This window comes from Montipora foliosa, chromosome 7 (genome assembly GCF_036669935.1).
Source record: "Montipora foliosa isolate CH-2021 chromosome 7, ASM3666993v2, whole genome shotgun sequence".
Classification (NCBI taxonomy): Eukaryota; Metazoa; Cnidaria; class Anthozoa; order Scleractinia; family Acroporidae; genus Montipora; species Montipora foliosa.
The window spans coordinates 15,164,104-15,169,103 of NC_090875.1; the positions used below are offsets into that span (position 1 = coordinate 15,164,104).

General features: G+C 38.0%; 1 protein-coding gene across 4 annotated transcripts in view; it reads left to right on the forward strand.

Moving 5' to 3' along the window:
- LOC138010808 (uncharacterized) overlaps positions 1 to 5,000 on the forward strand; it is a 31,815-nt gene that overhangs the window by 719 nt on the left and 26,096 nt on the right. The window lies entirely within an intron of this gene.

Genomic DNA, 5,000 nt, shown 5'->3' on the forward strand with positions numbered 1-5,000 from the left:
AAAACTGCAAGTAGATGTAAACTCTGACATTCATTTTGATTCAACCTTCCAAAATCATCGATTATCAACTTGGCAAGCTTCATGATTTTCTCCTAAGAAGATAAAAATTTGATCTTGTCAGGAACCTTTTCCTAAATATTGTACTCCGACATCCCTCCTTGTCTCTGTGTGATATTTTACCAAAGTCCACGCTCTACAATACACAAAGTAACTACATGAGCTTTCGACTCACTTAAATGAATGAAACGAAGCCAAAGAATCTATAGAACCGACAACAGTAGCATTCAAAGCCACCATTCACAACGATGTTGCAAAGTCGGAGAGGAAATACCCCGTTGATTTCATAATCCAAAACAGTTTCTTCGCTTAATTGTCACTACTTTCGGCTTAGTGGAAAAGAGGCAGGTTTGGCAGCATGTGAACTGATATCACTCAATCTACTGCTGAGCTCAGCATTTGTCCATTTTTTTATCACAGCTCAGCCCACTCTGCAAAAAGTATTGATTTTTATTCAACGCCTACTGTACCATTCTTTTCATGGTTCTTATTGTACCATTTCTACTTCTGTGCAAGTGAATCACATTTTCCGGTTGCTTCTCAACCTATATACCACTCGTGGCAAGAAAAGTTCAAATTTCCTGTACATGTGACCTTTATACGTGGAAAGCTTACTTCTGCTGTTAATTCTGATGTCACAGTATTGTCAGCCACGATAACTTTTTTTCGGTTGCGACTAGCGTGTAATGAAAGGATACAATCGTTAAGTCAAGGCAAAAAGACGAGGTAAAAGACGAATAGAGAACAACTGACGTAATTGGGGACATATTTGGACGAATTGTACAGTTTTTAACAGCATTAGATAACTGGGATGTGACGTTTTGAGGTATTTCTTGAAAATGGGACTGGTCATGTCCAGTGCACGAGGTAATCACTTCATCGAAACGACACATGTATTTTCGTCAGCTTTAGTGTTCACGTAACAAAATACAATTCTCGTTTTGCAAATCTATTAAACCACTTTTAAGATGTTTCGTCTTGGAGATCGAAGTAATTCAAACATAAATCCTATATCCTTTCTACAAGAATTTCGGAGGCCTCTTTTCCGTTGTTCAGTTCTTTATCTATTTCTTCAGTTAAGTCTCATGGAATTTTATTACAGCTAGCCTAGATTTGTCATCCCGATATCCTAACTCATTCATTCAATACATATTTGTTCAGACATATCCATCTTCTCATTCATTCATTCTTCCCTAATATATTTACCTACCTACTGAAGTAATTACTGGGTTGCCAAACCCAGTCGGAATCTCAGTTTCTTTTCGTGGGTTTTTACTGGGTTGCCAAACCCAGTCGGAATCTGTCTTTAATTTCGTGGTTTTTTTATTTTTCGTTTTCTTTTTTTTTTTTAATTTTTTTCCGTGTCGGTAAAAGTCTTGCCTGTCACTCCCCTGCTAAGTGGTTTCTTTGTGCATAGAGCCTTCTAAGCGTATTTTCTTAGGATCGAGAGGGTAGTGGGAAATGCGTAGATTTCTCTGGTGGACACAGTAGAACGATTAACTTAACCGGCAATGGCGTCGAAAGTCATGTAACGCGAATGGCGTTTTAGTGGATCTTTGAACAAAATGTACCCTTATGAAGCTCAATAATGGCAAGCGAATTGGATACTGAACAAGACATACTGATGGGTTTGATGTGAACTGTCAAAACTGTACATGTATTTAATTGCATCTCTTGTTTGCACGCACGCAATTGAAATAGGAAGGTATTTTTTCCTCTAATAGTAAATATGTTGTTTGTTTCGATTAATTTTTCGCTGGAAATTTTTTCTTGTCAAACTTTATAAAACTTAAAGAAAAAGAAAACTAACAAAAACAAAACCTTGTATCTTGCCATCGTTTGACACAGATGCTTCACTGTTTCGCCGCCGCGGTATAAACTTCATCACGGAGCCCGCTGATTCCGATGTCACTTCGATTTTGCGCTTTACTTTTGCGGCCAAAAGTACAGTAGCGAAATTGAACGTAGCAAAAATATCCCAAAATGTTTGTCGTTGATCGTAACTTTTTATATTCGGGGTTCAAAATTAATGTTGTTTTCATGTCGTAAATGTTGTTGCTGATGACAAAATATTTTATTCTCGATCGACCATCCTGAAAACTTCCTTCTGCTGTTCCTAAAAGCTGTGTATCAATATTTATTCATCTTTGCTTCAATATTTGTTTTGAATAAAGCAAGCTAACAAAATCTGTACCTTGCTTAGAACTTTCGGTCCTTTGCTTCTGTTACGGAGTGGTATAATTTGAGATAGACTATTGATCGAGTTACGAGTTGAGTTGAGTTTGAGTTGAGTTTGAGTTGAGTTTGAGTTAAGATTGAGTTAATATTGAGTTACGGTTTTTGGCATTTTTGGCACTTAAACCTAATAAATATTAAGTAGAAGTCACTGAGAAGACCATCAAACACCGTTTTCGTGAAGTGCACAGGTGTATATTTGCGAAATGGTTTTAAACTGATCAAAACAATCTTAAAATTTCATGCACGGCAGTATTCTTGTTTAACACTTTACCAGTTTCAGCACTTGGACTTCAGCGGTTATGAGCAAAAAGCGTAATGCGGGCTCACTTCGTCAAATGTTTCCCTCTTTCGTTTACGGCGTGTTGATCGACCATGATGCCGGACAACAAATACGGTTCATCGTAGCCGCCGGGCCAGCTTTAACTGGCTTAACAATACAGCCCATGTATCTCTCTAAGGCATCGTTTTGACGTCGATAGACTTAACAGTAGCAACGAGAATGATGCCGTGAAAGGTGTAATAATTATAAGATTGTTTTGATCATTGGAAAGCCATGCCATTTTGCAAAATTTTATGCAAATATATCTTTCAACGCGAAGAAAACAGTTTTCGAAGTGACTTGTACTGAATATTTACTACTTTTAATTCCGAAAAACGCCAAAAACTGTAACTTAATCTTAACTCAAACTTAACTCAAACTCAACTCAAACTCAACTCAACTCGTAACTCGATGAATAGCCGATCCCGTATAATTTTTAGGTCACCCATCCAAATACTAACCCCGCCGGATAGGGGTTGACTTCAATGAACTTTTGTAAAATACAAAGCTGTCAGACGCTCAAAGTGCACGCTTAAACTTGTGGTAAAAGAAGTTGAGAGGGAACTTGGAAATGATCAACATTTCAGCGTAGAAGCCAATGTTATTTTCTTCAATCTTTCTGGGTTTGGTACTTTTCGAGTAACCACATGTCTTCTCAGGGGGCTATTTACCTAAGACTTTAACCATGGCACTACAATGATAGACAATACCAAAACAATATCGTGCACTGTTAGAGCTACATAATACACAAGGACAACTTGAATCTCCTGGAAGACAACACACAGCTGTGTTACTTCACTACCACACGTAAGCAATGCGTGTCAATTTTTTCTAAAGAGGACAGGAATTTCTTCTTTCTTACAAATGTTTAATTAATAGGCCGGTAGCCAGGTTTTTTATCCTCAGAAAAGGATCGGTTTCGTCATACGAATGTGTGAGGACCTGAGAGCCAAAGGGCCTCTGCTGGTATGACTTCTGGGTGACCCAGTAAATGGTCTTAATGACCCCCCAACTTGAAAAAAATTGCCTGGAACGCTGCACGTACTACAGGCAACCCAGTGTACCCTCACGGAGGGTCTAGTTTTGTTATTTTCCGTGTCGGGAAAAGTCTTGCCTGTCACTCCCCTGCTAAGTGGTGTCTTTATGCATAGAGCCTTCTCGTCGTATTGTCTTAGGATCGAGAGGGTAGTGGGAAATGCGTAGATTTCTCTGGTGGACACAGTAGAATGATTAACGTATCCGGCAATGGCGTCGAAAGTCATGTAACGCGAATGGCGTTTTAGTGGATTTTTAAGCAAAATATACCCTTATGGAGCTTAATAATGGAAAGTCAATTGGATACTGAACAAGGAAGGCGCTGAAAAAAAAATCTGGAATCTTAAAAGCGACGAGTAATGGACTTCGACAACAATCTGTCGCCCGTCGAGCCGTAATCAAAGTGAGATGTAGTTCTAATATTTTACGAGTGTGGTGTTTTGTACAACGCTGAAATCAAATGGAAAATTCTCCAATAACTTATGGGTTTAACAAAACAGAGACTTGGATCTGTACTCAATTCTGCACAGTCTTCTGCTAACAATTGGAAATTTCACAAATTCCTGTTAGTCAAAAATTATTTGAAAGAAAGCTTGTTGCCCATTTTTTGCTTGATAATTCAAGTAAAGGGTTTTTCAGTGAAGGGTTTGATGCTAAACACTCCAGGGAAATTTATGTACCGTGTTGCGTTTTTGACACGGAGTGTAATTTGACACGATTGAGTTTCTTGTCTTCACGCACGTATTAAATTAAATAGGAAGGGTTTTTTGCCTCTTATAGCACATATGTTGTTTGTTTCAAAAAGCATTACGCTGGAAAATGGTGGCTTTTATGAACTCATCATGTGTAATATGCGAGCTTAACTGGATAGTTTTTATGGCAATAGTAAAGCATTTTCGTGTCAAAATATAAGGTAAGCGACTCTTTCTGTTGTGTTAACTTAATTAAATATACCAGAATATACCATGGCTCGTAAGTTTGCATTTGTCGTCTGCTGTAAACCTGATTTCCACACTCAAAATTACCTCCAGAACCTACTTTTTGCGTAAAATAAGCTTTTAGAATGATTTTCGTTTCTTCTGTGGTGATACTTGACGATTCGGGAACATTTTGTGAAAAAATATTTATAACGGGTCACACGCGCAACTTGCCCGATTATGCGTATAACATCCACTTGGCCTTTTGACATCTCATTGAAAAAAACTCGTAAAATATTCGCAGACCGGTCGCTTTCTCTGAAATTTGAAAGGATGATTGCCAACAAATATAGAAAGATTTTCACAATAACTAAAAATTCCTGTGTTAAGCATTAGAATTCGACGAAGAGGTAATGCGACTAAAGTTGTCCCGT